This window comes from Falco punctatus (genome assembly GCF_963210335.1).
Source record: "Falco punctatus genome assembly, chromosome: 4".
Lineage (NCBI taxonomy): Eukaryota > Metazoa > Chordata > Aves > Falconiformes > Falconidae > Falco > Falco punctatus.
Window position 1 is genome coordinate 107,776,288 of NC_137583.1, and position 25,161 is coordinate 107,801,448.

The 25,161-nt window shown below is 43.2% G+C and overlaps 1 protein-coding gene across 2 annotated transcripts in view; it reads left to right on the forward strand.

The window, feature by feature from the left end:
* The first annotated feature begins 16,950 nt into the window (after positions 1-16,950).
* Positions 16,951-25,161, forward strand: part of RFTN1 (raftlin, lipid raft linker 1) — a 98,710-nt gene continuing 90,499 nt past the window's right edge. The window contains exon 1 of one of the 2 annotated variants that reach the window (XM_080386458.1): positions 16,951-17,368. The gene's annotated coding sequence lies outside the window, so the exon portion shown is untranslated. Of the gene's footprint in view, positions 17,369-18,524; positions 18,543-25,161 lie in introns of those variants that run through there. The other variant, XM_080386459.1, reaches the window with a different exon arrangement.

A 25,161-nucleotide genomic window follows, 5' to 3' on the forward strand; every position in this document is an offset into this window, starting at 1 on the left:
TGATTGTGGTGATGCTAGATACGAAGTGTTCTTGCAGGCAAGCGAGAAGGCTTACCACAGTGAAACACATAGCCCAGGCCTTATGACTGCCACTTATTTTCTCTTCCATTACATCATGTGGTGCTGGTTTTGTTAGCCATTTCTCACCCATAGGAAACGTTAATTTTTTTATTCCCATCTGGGAATTGTACATTTTGTGGCATATGCCAGTAAAAGTAACAAGTTATAACTAGGAACGTGGATTTTTTAACGTCCTTTTGAAGCACCCTATAAGCATAACACAAAACCAGTAGGTAAATCTCTTGTGTTCAGAAAGTTGAAACATCTGTTTAATATGGCTATAGCTGAAGGCATTTCCAAAATAGGTGCATGATTGGAGCTTCTTGCAAATTTGTACTACTTGTATTATCACATCAAGTGGACCATGTTAACGGAGAACTAGTAGGCAGTAGTGAGTGTGTGTGGGTCTGCATTTGCTTGCACAGAGTATGTATATTCATGTATAAAAGCATGCAAGTCTCCTTGGAATACTAAGACATGATTTTCTTTAAATAGTTCAGACAGGATAGAAAAAGACAATGCTTGCATTTACTTGGTATTACAGAGCTATGACAGTTGTTTCAGGGTTCTTACCCAAAGTGTCCTAGGGAGTTGCTTGGTTCTGTGGCCCTCTTTTGGCCCTTTTTTTTTTATTTATTTTTTTTTCTTACAAGCTTTGCCACCTGACAGAATTACTCCTAGAATGAGACAGCCAGCCAGATGGTATTCTTGGATCTTCATTAGAATGATTGTCTGGCACAGACTCTAATTCCCTGTCAAAATGGAAATATTTTTGTTCTAGGTATGTGTGCTAAACAAAGATGCTAAATTCTGTTTTGCATGAAGGTGACCTGATCCTTCAATGCTACAGAGAAACAAAAGGATTTTCCCTTAATTGTATTTCACAGGATTTTCTTTTGCATGCCTTAATGGAACTGATTTTTGTAAAGTCCTCTTGACACGTATACAGTCTATATTCCTTGCAGGGATGCCTTGATGGACCAGTGTTTTAGGATAAATGTTATGCAATTCAAAAGCGTTAATGTCTGCCACTTAAATGTAGCTGAGAGGGTTTTTTTCTAAAAAAAAAAAAAAAAAATAATAAAAATGCAGGCTACAAAGAGTACGTATCATGGCTTCTTCAGATGAAACATGCACTTAAAAAAATGGCAAACCAAAACAATAACATCATGAAAACAAAAAAAACCCAAATCCCACCGCCCAAAAAACTATGGTAGTGGCTTTACTTGTGTTCTGGCTTCAGCTGCTGTGAATAAAGTCGTTGGAGTGGGTTTGCGATTGTGTTTTTTCCCCAGTGGTGTGAACTTCTGTGCACTTGGTGTTTGAGACAAACAAGAAGGCGGCTGGCTTAAGGATAGGAGGCTCTAGTAAGTGCAGTAATGAGGAGGGGGTTTATGTTCAAAAATGTCACAGTAAAATAGGATGTTGGAGCTGAAACTAAGGCAGTATCTTTATCCAGACAGTAACTGCTCTACCACTTGCAGCATAATTAAAATCACAAAAAACACTCTCAAAAACTTGGAGTACATTGATTGCAGCATGCATCTTTACTGGACAATCAATATATTTCTGGTACAGTGGAATATTAGAGGTGCTTCTTGGAGGGCAGTACTGTACCTGTGGGTCTGTGACACCCCTCCTTGGGCTATGTGTAATCGGTAGCTGTTAACCTGTGCCTGTTGGTACTTTCTAAGCCAGCTGTTCACGTTCCTTGGCAGTTCAAACAGTGCACTGGAGCCTGCATTCCTGTTCCCCTGCCCCATTCAAGATGGGTCTGGCCTTGTCCTCCAGTGCTGGCTGGGCCAGATCCCCCAGTTGTCCTGCATGTGCTGTGTGATGGTGCTCAGGATGATCTGCTCCATAACCTCCCTGGCACCAAGGTCGGGCTGACAGGCCTGTAGTTCCCCAGGTCCTCCTCCTGGCCATTCTTGTGGATGGGTGTCACATTTGCAAATCTCCAGTCACCTGGGATCTCCTGGGTTAGCCAGGACTGCTGATAAATTGTAGAGGAATGAAGCTGGGTTAATTAGCATTGATAATATACAGCTGTGGGTGGGCTTCAGGGGCGGTGGGTGGGTGGATGTAGATAAGGTGCAGGTGAGGCTGGTTCTGTTAAATGGTTGAGAGCCGATGAAGAGGGAGGAGCCGAGGAAGGGAAGAAGAGGGAGAGAGGCAGAAGCAAGAGAAGAGAGACTGGGCTCTGGGTGAGGCAGGATGAGGAGAAGGCAGCAGAGGGGCTGGCATGAAGAGTGTGCTGGTATGAGATGGTAGAAGAACTTGTTTCAGCTTGATAGTCTGGAGAGTGCTGCGACAATAAGTGATGGGAAGCGGCTCATTGAGCACTTCTGCCAGCTCCCTCAGTACCCTTGGGTGATCCCAGCCAGCCCCACAGACCTGTGTGTGTCTGAAGTGGAACAGCAGGTCACGGGCCGTTTCCCCTTGGATTGTGGGGCTTCATTCTGCTGCCTGTCCCTGTCTTCCAGCTCGGGGGCTGGGTACCCCAGGAACGACCGGTCTTACTGTTACGGACTGAGGCAAAGCTGGCATCAAGTACCTCAGCCTTTCCCTCATCCTTTGTCACCATGTTGCCCCCACATCCAATATGGGATGGAGATTCTCCTTAGCTCTCCTTTTGTGGCCAGTGTGTTTATAGAAACATTTTTTTTTAATTGTTTTTGATTGCAGTAGCCACATGAAGTTCTAGTTGGGCCTTTGCCCTTCTAATTTCCTCCCTGCAAAGCTTTGACTGTTAAAGTGTCTTCCTTTCTTTTACACACCTACTAGTGTGGGAATCTCTGAAGGTAGTCTGTGGGAGAGAGAGACTTGTTACTGGGAGAAAATCACCTTTGGACTTCTCGGGGTTTGTAGGGCGATGCCCCGACGTGCTGAGCAGCTGCCCTGCGATTTGCAGGTAGGTTTCTCTGCTACAGAGGATGTTTTCTCTGTAGCCGTTAGAGGGCTCTCACATAGGTAAAGGATCACGCAAAGAGATGCCAAACAGCAGTGAAGCTGAAAACATCGTTGGTTGGTGTGTGTGTGTATATATATATGCACATATATAAAGGTATGTATGTGTAGTATGTCGAGAAAACCTTACACTAAGAACGTGATTTCCCTTGCTGTCACTGAAGTCAAGGCTGTTAATTACCTTTATTTTGAGCAAATAGGCTCTTATTTGCTTACAATATCAGAATAGAAAACATATATTTAAAAAGAAAAAGAAATGGGTCTTTCCATTATTCCTAATGTTCCACTTGTGTGGATAAAAGTTACCGGTAACAGTAGTAGATGTTAGGAATGGAAGCTGAGGTTGCTTGCTTAGTGCTCCTGATTCTACTTTCACTAGAACAGATGTTTATATATAGTTAAGCAACTTAAATTGCTGAATCTTTTCTAAGGAAAAATGTTGCAACAACATCTTTATTGATAAAATATCCTGTAAGTGCCGGACTTCATTATTTTTGATAGGGAAATGTGTCTGTGTGGTCTTTCTATTTGAATGTTACAGTAGCTAACTTAACGTGTCAGCTGTGCTTATCTTACTGTTGCAGTGGTTATTCCCTGATTTAGAAGACAGCCAGACCTGGGAAATACTTGTTTTCTTGGGTGGTCTGTGGGGTTTTCATCAATTAACGGTGTGATTCTGTTAACAGCTTTTAAAAACAGATTTTTCAAAGTAAGGTAAAAGAGGTTCAATAGTAGTCAAGCGTTAGAAATCGTATTTTAGTGATGCTTTGCTTGCTACTATATTGTGACGTCTGAGCTGATTAGCTTTGTTTTGCCATGTTTTTCTCTGGGGACTTGGTAAGGTGCACAGCACTTAGGGATGCTGGGGTACTAGGAGATGAGAAGCTGCTGGGGTGCGTGACAGTCCACCCCAAAGCTTGCTTTCTTACACTGAGGCAGTGCTAAATGTGTCTGCTGGGATGAGGGAAGCCTCAGTATGGATTTTTGACTTCTCTTGCTATATGTAACTTTGTTGTATTTGCTCAGCTTTTACTAACAATCTTTTGGGCAAATGATTCCATGCGGGAATATCTGCAAGAGGTTCAGGAGTCTTGAGCTGGGGAGTCAGTCGATTGAAATAGAAGGTAATCCTGGAGCTGACACCTTAGCAGATCCTTGTATGTCCAGGGAGGGAACATTTTCTAGGTTCCTGTGTAAATTCGGGGCCGCTGCAGGAACATTTCATGTCTCAGCATAGCTGAGCAGGTGGCCACCGGCTATTTTCCCGAGCTCGGGAGGGATGGACGTGACAGACAGGTACATCTGCTTTTGAAAGGTCCCTTATTTGTGCTTTTTCAAATTGCTAAGCAGGTCCTAAAACTCAGGCCAGTGCTAAATGCAAGCAGAGCTCCTTCAACCAAGTGAGGGCTTCATTACTAAGTGAGCAGTAGGCTGTACTCAGTCTTTACATAAGTCAGGCTTTAAAACCGTTCTCTCAAACGGCATTCTCAAGTAAATGAGACTGAAATATTTTTATATTTTAAGCCTTGACTTTCATCTCTTTTCCTAGACCCTTTTGATCCATTTTTGAAAAATTATACGTGAATGTAACCTAGCCCAGTATGGTGACCGGGCTGGGTGCAGCTGGAGGTGTACGAATTCTTACAGACTAAAGAGACCTGACGAATTCACTGTTTCTGTAGTATTTCTTACTCACATTATGCTTTGTAATACTTGCGTGTTCAGTCTGGATGGATGCTAAAAATCCTAGCCGAACGTCTGTTTTATAACCATCTACGTTCTGTTTCTGGATGTTAGTCGTCACACAGTGGAGGACCCAGCTGTGCAGTCCATCGTCTACATTGAATTGCACCGGTTGCCATGGCAGCATATAGCTACCCACTGGTGACAGATAATAGACTTGTGACTTCTGTGATCGCTGTCACGCTGTAATTTGGCCATCGGCCGGCAGGTGGGGCATTAAGCTAACAAACCCCTACCGAATAATAGAATTTTAAAACCATTTATCTTGTGGAACACTACTCTGTCCTTTTTACACAAAAAGCTGTCCATCGCAGAACGTAGCAGTTCGTAACGTAGGCTAACTAATTTCTGCTTTGAAAAAAATACAGCTGTGAGAAATGCAATGAAAAGGCTTTGTGGATTAGCAAAGGTTGCGCTGCAGGGTGTGATGGGTTTGGCAGAAGGGCAGGGTTTGGTAGCGGGCGTGACTCTGGTTCTCAGTGTATTGTCACGACGGAGCTGGGCACCCCATAGGGAGCTGGGACAGGGAAGTTTAAACCACTGATGTATCTCGTAGCGGAAAAATTCCAGTCAGCTTATTCTAACTAACTCTTTTCAGTTCCTCTTTTCATTTGTGTAATGCATACAAATCGAATCCTTAAATGAACTCGACAGTATTTTAAAGGGATGCAAGTCAGAAAAGGCCTTGGTCCTCCTTTCTGCTTTCAGGTAATTCTGGTTTATTTTACAATCACAAGAATTTGAGAAAGACAAAATACTAAAAAGCCTGTAGTGATACTTAAATCTTGGTATATTCTGCATGTGCTCATTTAGCTTTATTCTGTTCCTTTTTTTACAGAGGTAGGTTTGGAATGAGTAGAAACGTGGACCGCTTCTTTAAACTGGATGCTCATGCTGGACCTCTGTGTTCTTGTAAATGGAACGCAGTAGTTGGCGATGGATGGGAACTCAGCGATGTGGTTTACCTTTGCTACCAGTGCTTGATGTTACCTGCTGTTTTCAGTGTTCCCTAGGACCAGATCCTTCTCGGTTGGTTGGAGGAGGGGAGGGTTATCTAGCAGAAATCATACATAACTTAATTTTCAGTTGCTGTGTTTGCTTCCCCTACGGGATTATGAGCTCTCTGAAATGTTTGCTAACTTGGGTGACATTTTCCAATATAAATGACACTTCATGACAGACTATTATGAAACCAACAGTGAACAGACTGAATAAAAAAAAATGCAGGGTTCACTTACGTGAAGAAGCTTATTACAGAAGCACCACTGAAGAAGCCAAAAAAACCCACCCAACCACAGTATTATTTTGCTGAGTGCCTACATTTGGTGGTGACCCTTAAACAATTTTAGTTAAGAACTACTATACTTGTCCAGATCAAGGTTTATCTAGTTCAGCATTGTAGGTCATTATTGGAAACCTGTCTGTAAATGGAAAAGTAAAGAGGCAAGAAAATGGATTCTCAAGAACGTGCTCAGCATCTAGGAGCTCATGCTTCAGGTTTTCTGATCTTGCCTTTTGATCCTTCCTTTTGGTATGTATTGAATACCATGAGCAAGGCAGGCTGTAGTGGAGTGTTTTGCCACAGTGTCATAGAATGCAGTTATAAATAAAAGGGATTACATTTGCTGTATGAATCCAATATGTTTTCATCCTTACCTTTATGGACTTAGTAATGCTTTAACCTAAATAACAATCCGTTAACTTGCAACAGAGCAGTTACTTTAAAAAAAAAAAAAATCATCAAACTATGAAGCAGTCTTCTTCCATCGATCATTAGGATGCTTTAACAGATTTTCTGCCATACTCGGTGTTCTGAAAATAATTTAAATTGTATTAAAAAAGCCCAGCCCTGTGATGGAACTGCCAAAAAAAAAAAAGGCAATAATACTAGATAATAATACCTAGATAATACTAGATACTCAAACCCAGAGCTCTCCAGAAGTACTTACTATTTGTGGTGAATATGGTAGTTTCAAGTGCTGTGTACGTGCTCCCTAACCTGCCAAAAATACCCTTTATGCAGAATTCGAAGCAGCTCCTGAGGTCTCAGGTTGTGTCCAGACAACCTCATCAGGGAACTTCTACTATATATAATAAAGTATTGTCTGAATAAAACTCTTTTAAGAAATATAGGGGACAACATAGCTAATGGTGGCTCTGTCATGGAACTTTGAGATTTTAGTGGCAGATCTTGTTACAGCTACCAGAGTGGTCTCTTAACCCAAGCGGCAGGGGTCTGTGTTTTGGCAGCAGGTAGATGATTTATTCTCTTACACCAGCCTGCTTGGCTTGTAAGTGCGGCTTCAGAAACTACAGAATTCATATTTCTGTGTCTGTTCCCTCACATATGTACAAGCTAAGGATGAAACAGGATTGTATTACAGTACTGTTAATTATTTTGGGAAGAATGCTTTTCAACTTAGAAAGCAGAAATCTTAAACCTAATTAAAAAAAGAATTCTGTCTTAGTTTAAGCATAGGAGCAGTTAAGAGGATTGGATGAAATGTCCGTTAAGTGCCCCTTGCAAAACACTGGGAAACCGGCATGATTTTTGTCTTGCCTTACTCAAAACCAATGTTCATTTTACTTTGGTCTGAATTAGATAACATGGAGAGTTAAACTTAGGTCTCTTAGGAGGTGTTAGGAAACCTAAGTTTGAAAACCTGATTTTTGTGATATTTGAGAATCTTATTACCTGTTCTTTAATCCTGTGTGCTGCACTTCATACCTGGTGATAAGGAGAACGTGCAGCTAGTGAGGAAGTTGCTGTGACTACTCACAAATGCCACTAGTGGTTTTTTTTACCGTTTTTCTTATCTATGACAACAAGGATATACTTTAAATATACATACTTAACTGTAAGGTCAAGGATGAAACTTAATAGTTTAACTTTTCAAATACTGTTCCCCAAGTGCATTGCGTAGCAGAATAAGGTTTCTAAAGACTTGTAGCAGGTTTTGTACCTTACCATCCTGGAAAACTGAAATAGTGCAGAAAATACCAGCTTCTGCTGTTACAGGAAGTCAACTAAAGGCTTTGTTTATTAGTAATAGTGTACAGAGAATATCAGCGAGGGTTACGTTTTATCGTATCTGTGTGGAAATGCTAATGAGTATAGAGTCCACATTTACCTTGTTCTAATGCTAGTCGATTTGTTAATTTGTTACGTGTTCAAGCAGCTTCTCTTCAACACCGTTGGCTTTCTGGCTGGAATCACTTTTGTGATGGAACTGCCTGGATCAGTATGGTTTCACTAATGCTTAGCTCCTCCACTCACGCTTCTTTCTTGTTAACTGAGTGTCTTTGGAGAAGGCTAGTCCTGTCCTAAACTGTTACTTCTAGTTGGATCTAGTATAGAATGTGCTTTTTGATACTCATTCTTAATACTGCATCTTGGGAGTCCAGGGTTAGATCGTGGTGGTTGTTCATACTCTCTTGCCAAGCTTTATCTTATTTGCTGTATCTGACCTAGTCATGTAGTGACGATACCCAAAAAGTCTTGCATGTTTTACTTGGAGGGTAAACCACCGCTTTCAGGTGTGAGTAGTTCACAGAAAACCTGGAGGTAGGGTAATTCAGGTCAAGGAATACCTTTGGTGTATAAAACCTACTAATATACTCAGAATACACAGTTCATGCGTACAGTGTGTGTGAGATCCTAGAGTATGGGAAAAGGTTTAATTGCAACTTACCTTCTCATTCAGTAAGTGTTGTGTCACTTCAGTGATACTGTTTGTTTTCAGGCTAGCTTGGAGATGCATCTACTATGTATGTGCAAGTTTTTAGTTTGCTGTGTTGAGCAATGATTTCCTTTGGTGTGGTAGGGTGAGTTTTCACCTGTACAGATCAGGAATCTGTACACATTATTTCTGCTGAATAGGTGAATTTCTAATTATTAGAGGATTGACTGTGCATTTTCAACTTTTGCAGCATGTACAAAATTTTTCCTCATACTTGCTGATAAAGATCTTAAAGAGGATTTCCAGAGTATCTGTATTTATCTTTAGATTCTCTTTTGCCACAAATTGATAGTTGCTTGAGACTCTTCAGCCTTTCATCCTGATTGCGTTAACCTGTGCAGATACTTCCAAGAGTGCTGAATATTAGGGTGTATTCACAAACCACCTAGACTCAATCAGGGTGCTTCACTGCCGTTATTATCACTCACTGTGACATTACGTACTTGTACTGAATGCACTGGGTGTTGGTGCAGCTGTACAACAGTTGCAAAGTTTGAGACTTCATCAAAGCTTGCTCAAATATATCAACAATACTGCTTTTCTGAGATACTAATTTTAATGTAAACCTGACCCTATGTACCACAGTGTCTTGTCATGCGGTGTTTTTTGTTTTCTCTTAATACTGTTCCCTGGGAACCAGAGTTGGATCTCGGTCCTGTGTGTCCATTAAAACTGCTACAGATCTGATCTGCTTGCGACTAAGAAGCCTTAAGTGTCTTCAGTTCACTTGCAGAAAAGTCCCTGACACCAAACAAAAGTGAAATTGTTTAGAATTTGATGTCATCCTCAGGCCTCACTCTGAGCTCTGGTAAAGGATCACAGCTGCCATGGGATCTGTTTCTTTCAAGGGTCTTAACACTTCTTCCTGTTAAACTAGTAAAGTGACTTTTGAATTGGGAGACACGTAACTTGACTAGAAAGTCTTAAGATTGTGATGCTGCTTTTAACTTAATGAACTGGATCTACTTGGATGACGTGGATTCTATTGTAAGTTCCTATACCAAGCTGCTGTTGCTTCTCACCTTCCACTGCCCAGAAATACTTTTTTTTTTTCTTTTCTGTAAGCTGGGAAACTGTACTTAGCACATGTACCAATTTCCAGGTCATTGCATTGAGTACTGAATTTCCTGGGACTGTATCTATGTAGTGTTTATTCAGGTGGAAATGAAGCGGACTCTTTCCACAAGTTATTACCAATAGGACTAGAATCAAATACTCATAACCTTAAGACAGTGACCCATTCTAGTCTTTCACCTAGTCTAGTCACTGTGCCATTGGAACAGCTGGGCTGCTGCAGGTTTGTGGAATAGTTGTTTCTGGGGTGAATCTTACCTATCCATCTACTATCAAGATAATAAGACTGTTCTAACACTTACTAAAATCTTCATGAATCTTTTTTGCATTATTTAAAACGCCTGGTTGGCTACTTCTTTTTCATATCAGTGAAATTTATTCAAATGAGAATCTCAGTTGACCTCATTAGTACCATTGAGCACCAGGTGTCTGGTAGGTGGAAATCTAAACCATCAAAAGTCCTGAGAGTTACTTTCCCTTATACGTGAATTAGCTTAATGCAATGGAGAAATTGAAAAATGCATTGATTGGTTATACTGTTCTGTTAAACTGCTGGAATGTTCAAGAAACAGAAACACGTATGAGTACATGTCTAACTCCTTACTGTTGGTACTGAGCAGTGTTTAGTCTGGATATCCAAAGAAAGGAAAAAGCAAATACTCCAGCCTCTTCAGTAATTTAGTGTTTCTTGTTAGCATGAAGTCTTACTCGGCCCTCTGCACTGGCTTATCACTGGCTGACCTTTTATATAGGGTTTTCACTTGTAGGTTTTTTATATTAATTAAAAAAATCAATACAACTAATTTTTTTACTTCTGAGAATAGATGCAAGAGAAACAACTTGTGTAATCTGAAAGAGGTCGTAGCTTTTCTAATGCTTGGTTAAATGGGCCCTTCTGACAGGGAAAATTTGGCTGTTGTTTTGATTGCCTAGACCAAGAGCTGCTTTAATGCCGATGTGATGGAGCAGTCAGCCTTGTTCTCTGGCCAACAGTCAGAGCCAATATGCAGCCATTTGGAGGCATATCTCTTCTGTTCTTGAAGGTGCTTCTACAACTTGGATTTAACCAAAATTACTAACAAAATGAGAACGTGAAATTTATGTGTCTACCAGATGTGTAGTGAAACATTCAAGACAGGCAAAATAAATAGGGATGAATGAAACAACTTGTCAGTCATTCTCAAATGTAGCCACAGCTTTCCTCTGACTCCTGCAGCCCTGCAGAGGCATATCCTGTCAGACACTGATCAAGTCAAAATTATATGCCCATAGTGTTATGTTATGTGTAGTCTTCAGAAATGTGTGGTCACAAGTGTATTCTAAGTTTCAAGACTATAGAAATCAGTTTTTGGAAAGAGCTTCCAAAACAGAAAATGGATCTTTAATTATACCTAGCCTCTGCAGGTCCCTAGTAGTTGCCTACAGGTGAGCAATAGAAGCACTTAAACAAAATAATAATAAAAAAAAAAGTTATGAGTCCTACCACTACAGCATTTTAACGGCACACGTTTAAGTTACTCTTCTTTGGAAATAAAGGATGAGCTGTTTCTAATAGCTAATTGGGCTACAATTGTGACCTGGTCTGAGTAGGTAAGCATGTGTAGGCTGCTTCCCTATTCTGGAACCCTGGAAAGGCAAAAGGAGCTGCTGCTTCTGAGCAAAGGTCACATTGTGTGCTGCTGGGGGCACAGAAAGGGCAGTAATAAGGGACTGGTCTGATTTTCTCGTTAGCAGCAGTATAGACCTGACTTCTCAATCGCTTTCCTTTCTGTCTTAGTTCTTTCTGTGACTTAGAGGCAGTTTTCCTGGTATTTCTGAGGAGCTGTGGCTGAGTCCAAAAAAAACACCGGTTGAAATAATTTCATTGCAATAAGAAAATGGTTCATCAAACATAAAAACTTAATTTTCCCTCAAGCTTATCATCACCTCGGCATCTTGAGTGCTTCAGCCTGTTAATGGCTCAAACCAGTTGAAAACTACAAGACATTGAAGATCTTGAGGGTGCAAGAGCCTTGGTAAAACAAATCCGAGCTAGACATGGGTCAGACAGCTGCAGATCCTTTCTTGGAGCTACCATGGTGGCAGATTGCTTGGCACTAAGGAATTACGCAAAACTAAATGCTAAGCCATGCTAGTGTTTTCCCTAGCAATCATACCAGTTTGTACCAATTGAGGTGGAAACAGAAGTGAGTACAGGAGGAATGATGTATTTGGCATTGGTAAGACAGAGGTGCTTTCTACTGCAGTGCCCGAAATACAAACTAGAAATCAAAAATTGTCATTTATCAAAAAAATAAGAAAAACGTTTGATCCTTGAAGAGTAATTAAGATGTTTCATAGCAGTTTGCAATGGTGATGTGAAACTGATCATAACAATAAATGAGGAAAATGTGCTAGATGACTTGTCCACCTCAAATGGAGTCTAGTTTTTCTCATTTTGGCTTTTCCTCTCATATTTCATCTGGTTAATAAAAATTTCAGTAGGTACTAAACATGCTTTTCAGAGTAGTAGGTAAGCTAAAACCCCCTAGTTTACTTACATTTTTGTATCTGTTTCTGATTAAGTTAATCAGAAGTAACTTCAGTTTTGCTGAATCCTGTTCAATGAGACATTGCAGGTGTCTTGCTTTTTGACAGAGGAAACAAGTTTTGTTCTAAATTAGCTTTAAATATTTTTCATACTACTATGAAAACTAGAAAAATGGGATGTGGGTAACTTGAATGCTGGAGTCTTAACTTTGTAGTGAAAATAACTGTAACTGGCATTATGCAGAATTTTATTTAAAAACAAATTGCTTAGTTATGGGGATGTTTCCAATTAGTTGTTCAAACAACGCTTGGAATAACCAAGCAAGGGGTTATCTAGTGGCATAACTAGAAGCACCTCGCATGAGAGAGAAATGCCGTGCATGTGATTTCCGCTGCTTTTCACAGTGTGTAATCTTCTCTGCCGATGCCAGAATAAGTACAGATACTTGGCAAAGCAAAATTCTTCGGTGCTCTACCAGTAGCAATTTACACCTACATTGAACTTGCCTTATCCAGCTGCAGCCAGCACTACGAAGTGCAAATTAAAAATGTGATCACTCCTGCTTGTGATACAGGAGGTTGTAGAGCTCTGCACTGCTACATGTGTGGATTTACAAGACAGATTACGCTGGCTAGAAACAGAAATAAAACTTATCAAAGCACTTTTTAACTCCTAAGGTAAACTAATATTCCTTAATGGAGTGTCTAGGGGCAACATCTTGCTGCTGATTAGAGCAATAAGGTCCTTCAGTTGTTTACAGTTAAATTGTTGTTAGAGCAGTATTTTACTATTTAATTGCCAAGTCACTTGTGTTTTGCGGCTTGTGTGTGTGTATAGATATAAAAAAACGCCAGAACTCCGAGATGTCTAGGATGCTTTATCAAGTGTATCAGATTTCTCATGGGAAGAATGTTACCTCTTGTTAAGAGTACCACGTGAAATACGTGTTACAGTCAGAATAAGTTCTAGATTGTATCTTACCAAACCACATCTGTACCAAAATGGTTCTGAAAGAGGCAAATAATGTCAAAATATGGAAACTGTGTGTGGTTTTTTAAAGAATATATGAGCATTAGTGAGCCAGAGTGGAATTCTGAAATTCTCACAGTGGTAGTCTAGAAACAATAGTTTAGATGTACAGCATCAATTTAAATTGTATGCTATGCTTCAACAACAGGCACTTGAACCATCTGTTTTCTTGCATTTCAGTGTAGACACACCTGAACAGGTGATAGTAGAGGTATCCTGTGCTGGTAATCAATTTGCCACTTCTGTAATTTACTGTCATAGTCAGAGAAAAACACTTCCATGTCAGAAATTCTACGGAACAAAATTTTAATTCAAACCTCTCTCCAGTAAAAAGTGCAGAAATGTCTTAATGGGTTGTACATTTAACACTGGGGTAAAGGAATTCCAGCTTGAAATTGTTGCGTCAAAGCACCAATAGCTCAAAGTTTGCAGACACATACTTACTGTGGAAAGATGGTTTGTGGTGCCTGGGTCTGTGCTATGTGACCCACTGTAAATGTTAATTTGAAACACTTTTCATCTGTACAGGAGTGCCGCTTCATAGCGATCAGTGGTCATCCAGGGATGTTGTTTTCTTAGTGTTGATGTCCCTTTCTGTATCCAAGAAGACTTTGCACTAGCAAAAGCCTTTAATGTTGTCAGACATCCTTTCAGTTCAACCCCTGAGGCGTCGATCTGCAAATCCTGTGGTGTCGGCAAGGTCTGGTGCCTAGGATGCTCCTTCCAGAGCCATCTATGACCTGATGTGTTTATAATAAAAGGGAAAGCTGCACTTTCACTTCTTCCTACACACTTAGCAATCCTTCCCCATATGCTCTAACAGTAGTATCAGAAAAACAGCTCAATTACATGGCACCCTGATGTGACTGCATGCTGTTTTCTCACACAGTCAGAAAGCTGGAGAAACTAATGAGTGGAGGAAAAATGACGAAGGACATGCAAAGAGGAAAAACTGTGTAAATAATTAAATGGAGGGAAAAAACCCAAAACACGGAAGGAAATAGAAAAAGGAGATGGGTAAAGTTCCTACACGAAATGCATTGCAAGTGTTTGTTTCATAGTTCAGCACTGGTAAAGAAGTAACTTTATTTCCCCGCTTCCAGTGTTTTGATGTTACACTTTTGGCTGCTGGCTACGAGCTAATGCTGATAGTTGTGCTTTAAGAGGACTTAAATGTGGACAGAGGCCACTCTACAGAAATTTTCTTGTTTTCTGATGGCTCTTGAGGGAAAAGTGTAGGGAGTAAATTTCATCCATCACAGTACCAACCTTAAATACAAAAATAATCTGCAGTTAGGGTGGAATTGAGGTATTCACGTAGTGTTTGCTTGTATACTTTTACATAATTTGATTTGGTTTATGCATCTACGTGGTAGGGAGAAAGATTCTTAAGTGGCCAAAGTGTAGCAAATGCAGTTGTGTCTGCAAGGCACAAGGGCTTCAAGCAGTTTCAGTATTAATCAAGGGTGTTTTGGGAATTGCTGAACAGGTTTCTGGCCTACTGAGGGCAAGTACAGTGACAGTGGCAAGCAAAGTTCCAGGTCTACAAGCGTGGCATTTGGGCTTGGTACATGTTTTTCTGGAGCGACAGGGAAGGTAAAGGAGGAGGGTTGCCCCCTCTGTAAAAAGAGCAGCTGGAATATATGGAGCTCTTTGAGGGTTAACAGGCTGGTTGAGAACACTTAAGGATCAGAGGAGAGGCTACCAAGCATGACAAGTTGGTGGATTACAGACTAGCTACGCAGGATGAAGGTTGATTAAATTAGCAATTTGGGGGGACGCCTGTGGGTCACAGATCCTGGTTCTTGGAGAGGTGATAATCTCCCTGATGGCTGGAAGGGTAACAAGGTCGGATCTGCGAGCAATCTAGCAGATTTCAGGAAGCTTTCTTGGTAATCACACTGAATGGGCCAACCCAGGGGTGTCGCAGAAATGGATGTCCATTAACGAGGAAGAATTTAGGAATGTGATAACAGGAACGCTGTCTGTAGATGTGATCATACAGTGCAGCGCGGGATACTGAAGGGAGTGAGGAAAGCAAGTCCTTGGACTTCAGAGAGCCAGTGTTGGCTTCTTTGGCAGGCAGCTGTGAAAGGCGAAGGGAGCGTAGGAAAGCTGGCAGGTTTTTAAGGGGAACCTTTTCTCTATGCAAGAGTGGCACATCCAAATAGGAAAAGAAGTTGGGCTGGGACATTAGCTAGGCTAAATGGGGAACACCTGACTGAACTTCCTTGCAAAACAATCCCGGTGGAAGCATAGAACAGGTTATGGTGAAGGAGTTATTAGAAATGTTACCGAGGTAAGTAGGGGCGGTGGTGATGCGCACGAGGGCTCGTGGAATCTCATGTTGCTCTCAAAACACGATGGTAACGGTAAGAGGCTGAAGAAGGAACGTGTAGGCCTGTTGCTGAGTAAGCACAAGTATGGCTGACGTACTCGGAGCTGCCTTTGCCTCAGTCTTCCAGACCTGTGTGCCTGGAGGCAAGGTTCAAGCAAGCAAAGAGCTACCAGCAGTGGATGAGGATGAAGGCAGGGTTTCTTCTAAGAACTTGACCTGTACAAATCTCGAGACCAGCTGGTGTGTGTCAGGGTGCTGAGAAGAGCTGGCTGATGCCTTGAAAGCAGCTGCTTTCTGTACTCTTAATTTAGAGTGGGGTGAGGGATGTCCGCAACTAAAGCAAGGCAAATAAATGTTGCACCCGTTTTCAGGAAAGGCCAGAAGGACCATCTGGGGAACCATGAGGAAATCGGTCCCTGGGAAAATCGTTGAGTCGCCTTGGAACAGACTTGCTTTTGTATATTTCACGTGTCTAGAAAGGGTGATATCACGCATCGCCAACTGTTTGCCTTCTATGATAAAATGGCTGCATTTGTAGGCATGGGGATGGTTGTGGGTGCTATGGCAACTTTAGGAAGGTGCTTGGCACTGGCTGCTGTGCTATTTTAGTATGTGCTTAGGATTCTGTAGTCTGGGTGGGTGGACAGCTAGACGGGTAAAAAGCTGCTTGTGTGCTTGGGTTCAGTCGCGGTTTAATGGTTTGCACTTTGCCTGGAGGGCTGTAGCAAGTAGAGGCCTGTTGTATTTTAACATCTTTTTCATGGTCCTGGAGGAGATGCCGGGGTTCTCTGTTGCCATGTTTGCACATCACATGGCTGCGTACGGGGGGGTGGGGTGTGTGTGTGCGGTTGATGAGCCTGGGGGCAAGGCTGCTGTCCAGAAGGACCTGGGCAGGCTCGGGAACAGGCCAGCACGATTAACGAGGACAAATGTTCTGCCTCTGGGAAGGGAGGACACCTTGCGCAGATCGGACTGGGGCCTGCCTGCAAAGGCTGTGGGCACATCACGCAGCAAGCTGACCATAGCCAAAAAAGACAACAGACAGCGTGCCAGTAGCTTGGAAAAAGCGATTATCCTCTTCTATTTGGTGCTTATTGGGGCTCTCCCAGACCTCACACCCTGTCCAGGTGTGCCATCCCCCCTTCACAATCCCGCGACAAGAAGGTTGGTGACAGCTGGGCCAGGCTCAGCGGAGGGCCTGTGGCGAGGGGCTGAGGGAGCCGAGCTGCTTTGCCCTGGAGAAGGGGGGGGGGGCTTGCCCCAGCGGGGGAGGGTGAGCGAGCGGGCACCCTGAGGGAAGATGCTCGGGCTGTAACGGGGCCGGTTCCGCTGCGGTGAGCCCGGGTCGGGCGGGACCCCGCGGCAGAGCCCCCTCCCGCCGCGGGGCGGAGGGGAAGGAGCGCGGCTGCTGCCGGGGGAGCGCCGGGCCGGGCCGGGGGCTGAGGCGGGCAGCGCCCGAGGGACTCCCAGCCCTGGCCCGAGCCCCCTCCCCTTGTCGCTGCCGCTGCCCCTTGCCTGGCCGCGGCTCCCGCTGGGCGCGGGGCTCGGAGGAAGAGGAAGTGGCCGCGGCCGCCGGGCTCGGCGCGGAGCGGAGCGGAGCTGCCCGGCACGGCCCCGCCGAGGTGCCTCCCGGCGCCGCCGCCCCCGCCCCTGGGCTGCGCGCCTCAAACTTTCTGCCGGGCAGCGGGACCGTGTGGCGGCGCGGCGCTGCCCCGGCACCTCCCCGCCGCGGAGCCGAGGGGGGAGCGGCCCCGGAGCGCGGCGGGCGGGCACGGGCGGCAGCCGGAGGAGGAGGAGGAGGAAGCGCTGTCAGTGGGGCCGGCCGTCTCCGCCCGCTGGGCATCCTTCAGCACCGCCGGGCTGCGCTTCGCCCGCCGCCCGTCCCAGGTACCGCGCGCACCCGCCCGGCCCGGCGGGCGAACTTGGCGAGGGGGCGGGCGGGGGGCCCGGGGCCGGGCGAGGGCTGCGGCGGGGCAGGGCGGGGGAAGCCGCGCCGGGGCTCGGACTCGTCTCGATCCTCTGGCTGCCGAAGTTCGGAGGGGCGCCCCGGCTGCCCGGCGTGCCCGGCTTTGCGGGCGCCGCTCGAGGCTTTCCCGGGGGCGCGGGGGAGGCCGCTCCCGCCCCCTCCCCAAGCGGATTTCGGTTGGCGCAGCGCTGGGGAAGCGCCGCTCCGAAGGGGGCGGCGGTCCCGCCGTGTGCCGCGGGGCCGGTGCGGGGCCCGCCGGCGCTGGCCGTTGGGCCCGGGAAGGCGGCGGGGCGGGCGCGCGGCGCCGTCCTGTCGGAGGCTGAGGAGAGTGCCGGGCCGGGCCCCGCCGGGGCGCTCCGCCGCCGGGGCGCTCGCGGGGCCGGGGGCGGCGTTGCTGGAAATCGCTCCCGGCCAGCGCGGTTACTGGCGTTCCGGCAGCGCCGCGGTGAGGCGGCGCCGGGGAGGGAGGCGAGCTCCGAGGGCAGCCGGGGAGGGTGCGCGCCCGCCCGGCCCGGCGCCGCTCGCCACATGCGGGCACCTGGAGGCGGCGGTGCCGCGGTGTGCCATCGTGTGGCTAGCTGGGGTCTGCGACTGTGCCGTTGTTATTTTCAAAGGCTGGGCTGGGTATCGCCCTTTGAAGTCCGCGATACCGTTTCAGCGCGTTTTCATTACAACGTAAGGAGGGGCGGCGTGGACGTGGGTCAGCGGCTGTGATATCTGAGTGTGAAACGCGCCTCTCCTCTCTGGCTTATCTTGTCAGAGCAGCTACTTCTCGCAGCCTGTGTATTTCTGGAAAAGGGGAGTGTAGTCGGATGGGTTTTTAGAGCTCCTCTGTGTAACTTCCAACTTGGTCAGATAATTAACGGGACACATTTGTTCTGCATTACGACTGAGCGTGCTGCGCCGCCGAGCGCTGCCAGCCCCGGGCCGGGGAAGGACTCGAACCCGCGGAAGGCAGGGCTGGGGCCGGGCCGGCCGGTGGTCGCGGCGCGGGCGGTGTCCTGCTCCAGCCAGCGTTGGCCGTAAAATAATGAAAACTTCACTACACCTGGCAAAACGTTCTTTACTGTTTTCAGCCAAAGTTTGGAAGCTATGGTACGATTGTGTACTGCTTCTATTTTTATTCCCATAAAAAGCAATTTGTGTTGGTTTTGGTTTTATTTAGTAGAAGAATAACTAATGTTGTCAAGACATAGCTGATCTCTAGTTTACAAGGGGAAATCTTGTTGTACATCTGCTTTTATGTTTTATTTTTAATGACTCCAATCCATTTCAGCTTCTGGTATTGAATAGCAAGTTACTGGCAATAACCCTCTTTTTCACAATACTAGTGGTCACATTTGTGTATTTAATTTCTGTTTTTTCTAAGGAAAAAAAGAAAAGTCTCAGAATGAAGGGTTATTTTAGGAATCTAACTTAACCTCAAGTCAGTTTCATTAGACAAGGGGCTTTCCACCTCTTGAATGCTGGCATTCCCCGGGTCTGAGAGCGAGAATGTAGCACAAAATGAGTAGATACAGCTGTGATTAAATACCTAGGGGAGTTCTGAGCTGTGGTACTGGGAAATGCAGATACCATATTGGGTATAACGAAGTGGCCTCAGAATCTGTGGTGAAAAAGCTGGAACCACAGGCTTTCAAAGAATAAAAATAAAAATTCATGAAGTCTGTATTTAAAATAAATAAATAAAAAATAGTTGCGTAGCTATTATTCCATCCCCCCCAGCTTCACGTAAGATCCCACATCTTCACACGTGGCTCCAGTGGTCCATTTTTTACCCCAAATTGGTTGGCCAGGGTTTGACTCCACGGCAAACTTGCAAAAGACAGTAAGCATAGGACGGTCAAGTCTGTCTAGCCTTGTGTTTTACCATGGTTTTACTTTCTGTCCTGGAAGCTACTGTGCATACATTGCAATATGCATCTGGTTTTCCTGCCCATGGGTTCAGCGTGGTGGGGGATTAGCCCTAAAGGAAAGGTGGATTTGTATCTAACATTCCTATGCACGCTTCTGTTGGGTCCATTCAGTCTTTAATTTGCTAGATTATAAATGTTAGCTGCTACAGTTTCCCCTGAAGTTCTTGAGAGTAGTTCTTGAGTCCTTCTTAGCATCTCCATAATTTCCCGTCTTCATGTGGAGGCACCTTGCTCTAACTTTTGCAGCTGGGGTATTTCAGGAGAAATTTTACCTGTGCTTTGTTGAGTGACATCTTTATCTTGACCAGAAATGCCCTGCCTAAAATTATACCGTAGAAATATGTGGTACCATCTGAATCTTTTGCTGTACTGAAAGACAGAACCATGGTATCGCTCAGTATCAAACCTTGTGGATGAAAGTTACGGGGTGATGTGGGTGGGGTAAAAAGACTGTCCCGCCAACTTTCTGTTCCTCAGATTGCTCCCCAACACCAGCACAACACTTGCCTTACTCCTCCACCAGTTCTCTCTGATCCTCTTTTTCCTCCAACCCTCTTGCCCAGGTGCACACACACGTGCAAACCAGCTTTGTTTTCCTAGAGGCGGCTAAGCGCAGCCTGATGACGGGCAGGGAGCCCGCAGGCCCAGGGACAGCACAGAGCCAAGGAAGCGTGTGTTACGCAGGGCAGCACAGTTGAGCCCAAGACTAGTGTTGTGAACACTGTAATAAAAACGATAGCACCTAGTAATGTTTTGTTGAAATTGCATTATCGCGGTGGCGTGTTATTTAACATGCTGCACGCTAGGGTTGTGCTTGCTTTGTGACTTGTGTATGCAAGACCCAGCAGGGCAGTCTGTTCTAACTTTACTGAATCCATATTGTATTTATCCACATATGACTTTGTTTTCTTCCTAAAGCTTAGCAAGCTCTTTAGGCTAGACTAGTAATTGCCTTAATTGGCCAAAATCTGTTTTCCTCCTTTTCTTGTGTAGGCAGTATGTTTTCTCGTCTGCCAGGGAGATGGTACCGAACCCGGTGCAAGAGTCTGTTTTTTTTAAGTCTAGCAATTGGATCTTCAGTTCATCATGACAGGTCTTCCAGAGTTCTTGGTATGAGTCCAAATCCGTACTTCTGATTTGCACTCTGCTTCTGTTTAGTTTGCGGTATCTTTGGCCTCTCTAACTGGGCTTGACTTGTGGCATATTTCACTTTATGCTGGTGTTTCTTGACCCGAGACCGTAGTTTCCTCTGCTGAGCTTTTTTTTTTCTGTCCCTTGAAAGCACTCTTGCTTATTCTACCTTTCCTCCTTTATTAGGTAATCCATCTCACTGTGTCTGGAAACCTTCTTGTGAATTCTCTTGTCACTTCCTTGGGTTCCAAATTCTGCAGATATTCATATTATAGTTTAAACATGATCCAGACCTCCGCTGTGCTCACACCCTCCAACTTTTCATTCCTGTTCATCTCACTAACGAGTTCCTTTAGTTTGAGATTTGCCTTTTGACATGGAAAACCTTAATTGCAGATTTACTTAGGTTGCTCTGCTGTTTAATTTAAATCAAATCAATCATAAAGAATAAATCTGGTATTATTCTTTCACCAACCTTTCTATAAGCTGAGATTTAGTTATCAGCTGGAAGTCTAAAATCCTGGTGGTGCTAATCAAATTGGTAAGTATGTGGTGAAAAAAATTGGTCAGCTGTGACATCCAGCAAAGATAGGACTGATTTATGGTAATTGTTCTTTGTATTTTCAAAATAAGTCGTCCAAAACCTCGGTAAACGTTAGTAAGTTAAAAAACTGATCCCTCCCCCCTGTATGGTAATACTCTTGAAAAAAGGCCAAGTGGGTATCTCTTGGTAAGGAATTTCCCTCTTAATGGTGTAATATCACAAAAAGCTTATGCAGTGGTAAGTCAGGGTGGGGAAAAATGGGGATACGTCAGGAGCATGGGTCTATTCTGGGGACCTGTAAAGGATCGTCCTACCATGGCATTCTCCTTCCTTTGTTTTCCTGGACACCCAGTTTGTCAGGTCTGGTGGTTTTTAATCCTCTGCTTCGGTGATGCTTCTGTGCCTGATTGTTTTTTGCCTTGTTATTCCTCCTCTGTTTTGTTGCTTTAACTATGCTAGGAAAGGGACTCACCCCTAAGTTGCAAGCTTTCTCAGAGTTTGTTTAGAGCTGAATGGGGGACTAAACACTGGTGTTTTGTAGCCTGGGAAGAATGCAAGAACTTAGTGACCACATGCCAGCAAGTGAACTGAGCTGAGCATGAAGTGCTTATTATTTTGAAGACGGCAAGGTTAGGATTACAGGAGTGAGTGTTTAAGAAAATAAGTATGTCTCATTACTGCACGACAAATGTGAAGTCCTGTAATTATTTTTAAAAGCCTTCTAGCATCCCTTTGAGGTAGCCAGGTATTACCAATGGAAGGAAGAACCAGGGTGAAAGGACTTAACCAAAATCAAGAGAGAAAACCTATTAATAATTGCAGCTACCTTGTTTCCCAGCTGCTGCATTAACCAGTAAGAACACTGTATTCCATAATTTTGTGAAAGGAACATTAGCAGTAACTTATGATATGTATTTTACAAAATAAATTAATTCATGATAAAGCTTACAAAAAGAGGTCACCAATTCTGGACAATAAACATTTTAAATATATTAATGCAAGCAAGTACTAATTGCACTTAAAAGCAAGTTGGCAGTAGCATAATTTGCCTGTACAGCACATTTTCTTTGGATGCCATTGTAAATATTAAAATTACCTTGTTTCTTTTGGTAGTGTATTGTACTTACAGGTGTATTTAGAATATTCAGTTTAATGCTATATGCTTAGCAGTTGACTCCAATATTACAATTCCTTAAAAGGTTTGTTTAGGAATTCTTTTCAAATCATCCCTGTAAGTAGTCATCAACGTGATGCTTTCTGTAATATTGATACAGCTGAAATAAACTATTTAGCCAAAATATACTTAGTTCATAAACATCCCTGGAATTACTTAACTTGGTAATCTATCCAAACTTCCATTAGTCATGTGGTTCTGTTAGGTTTCGATGTAATTTTCATTATTATTCCTTGGAGATACATTGTTACGGAGCTCCATAAAAAGAAGGGGCAATACATCAGAAAATTATCTCCATTTGTTCCCCAAACCAACCCCAAACAGAAAATCGCATAGAAGGTAAGAGTTTTTTACCTCTCTTCCTGCTGAAAAGGAATCCTCGGGCCTGAACCGTTATTAACAAGAAAAGTTGTTAGCTACATTATATTGTTTTATGCTTGTTGTTCTATGGTAATTCTGAAGTTGTTGTATTTCATCTGTTTTGAACACAAGCTAGAAAAGTGAGAAAGTGAACCCAGGCTGCAGAGGGTATTTTAACACAGGTTAAGTTCAGAGATCATAAGCTGAAAACTTGCCAGATTCCTAAAAGAGCTATAAAAATTCCTATAATTTATTTAAGATATGCTCATTTTCATGGATCAAGGAAGTGCTTAAGAACGGAAATACCAGTGTGCTTTTTTCTCTTTCCGAGTACAATTTCTTGTAATTTTTTGTTTTTCATGGCAAAGGGTGGTACCAGTTTCAGTAAACCTTGCACTGGGAAGCAGTTTTCGGGGGCAGGTCATTCACCCTGCGCGGGTGGGTTGCTGGTTTCTGTCCTGTTCCGCCAGGTATTCGCCAGAGTTCCTCTACTCCTAAAACACACGATGAAGGAGAGTCATGGGGAGGAGGAGGTGGCAACAAGAGGCTTATTCTGTGGCTTGCAAGTTGGACATTTACTTGGGATGTACAAATTCCGGGTTAAATGTTTGAACTCAGTTTGCAGAAGGAAGCTGCTCATTTCCTAAGCAGTGGGGACCTTTGCTGTCATTCACAAGACAAATTTAGGAATAAATTGACTGTAGGCTTTGCTGTTGTTCTGCAACTCATCACAGTTTCCATTTTGGATGTTTTGCAAAATTAAAATAAGACACAGACTAAAAAAACCCAATCTGTAGCTAGATCTGAGTTTCAGTTCTAGTTTTATCATCACGTGGCTGAATACAAGAACAATTTTAGAATTATCAAGATCATAGAGCATGCGTAAGATTAATTCATAATATAAATGAGTTTGTGGACAGAATTAGCTTTTCCAGCATATGTAGCTGTAAAAGCCCATAGTGAAATCTTAATTTTACTGGTTAATATTTTTCGTTAGATGTTACTTTTTCTATCGCTCAAGGTATTTTCTTGTAAGTATGGAACCAGTGAGTTGATAATTAATTTTTGCATTTAGAACCTACTGCAGAGTAAAAAATATTTGAAAATTTGGCAGTGTTTTTGAAGAATTCGGGTTTTTTTATTTGCTCTACTAAAAAGTGAATATTAGTGATAATATTTTAATAATAATAAAAAAAGTACAATTCACATGCAGGTGTAGGAAGCCAGGATAAATATAAATAGTACAGTAAGCTTAAGCATCCCTTATAGCGAAACAATATACCTGCTGAAAAAAGGTATTGAAGCGGGTTTAGATTACTTTGAATGCATCAATGATTAACATTCCTTACAGGACTCTTTGATAACTTCAGCGTAGAAAATGAAGAAGGTGAATAATGTCCTGTTGACAACTAGATTTGTAGCTGAAAAGCAAGGAGATATTTTAAGATGAGGGTAGAAAGACTCAGAACAGCACTAATTTTGCTGCAAAGGAAAGGAAGGAAGAGGGTAATAACTAATGTTAGAAGTCTTTGAAAGGTTATAAAGTAAGCTGTCCCAGTAGGAAGTTTGTGGGATAACACTGAGCAGAATTTGGTGATTCAGTGATTACTTGTCATACACACACCATCAGTCTCTTCATGAAAAATTTTAAGTATTCATACATCTCAGGATTTTTTTAAATACTTATACTCCTATATTAAAGTAGAAGATTTATTTCTTAAGATTTATTTTCTACTGCTGCAGCACTTGCATCCTAATTACTGTGGAAAAGATTGTGATTTTGTGAAAAGTATTTTTTTTACTGATACCTCATTTTTATTAAAGTGAAAACATCCTTTTCCATATGTGTGCTTCAGTGACATAAATTTAAGGGTCTGTAGTGAACAAAATTGAGGAAGTATTTATCATCAAGGTTACTAATTGAAGTTTTAGCCAAGCAACGGGAAGATGAAAATCAGTTTTCTGGTAAGCAGTCACTCGGTGAATTAATACAAAAAATGTATATTTTTAGTTCAGTCCCAGGTGGGCAGGTATCTCCATGCTGAATGACTTGTCTGTTGGCACTGTTTGCAGAGACTTGTTACTTGAATGGGCAGTGAGGGTGGACTGGTTTTCTCAAAAGGGCTGAGGAAACGTTTGCTAAAGAAGCACAGAACAGTGTCTGTGGCTGCTGCTGGAGGAGCAGGCTTGTATTTTCTAGCACTTTCACCCCAATTTAGGAAAGAATGCAAAATTCTCCGTGATGTGAAATACCGAGTCCCCAAGGCCTCCTTCTGCAGCCATCGCTGTCTGAAGAGTTCTGTGGATTTGACTTTTTGTATAACTAAAGGTTGCAGGCAGTGCAGCTTAATGACCTCTGAAATGGAATTTTATTCCTTACAAAATGCTGTACTTATAAGAATTACTGGGGCATCAGTGAAACAGGAAATTTGATACACTTGCTAACACTTACTGCTGTCTTAATTCCTCACTACAATATATTGAAGCACAGATAGACTGCTAGATGTGTTCTGTTACAGTCCATGGAAATATGCATAGTATCTTGTAGGGCACATTAATATACAATATACTTTTATATATTAGAATAAA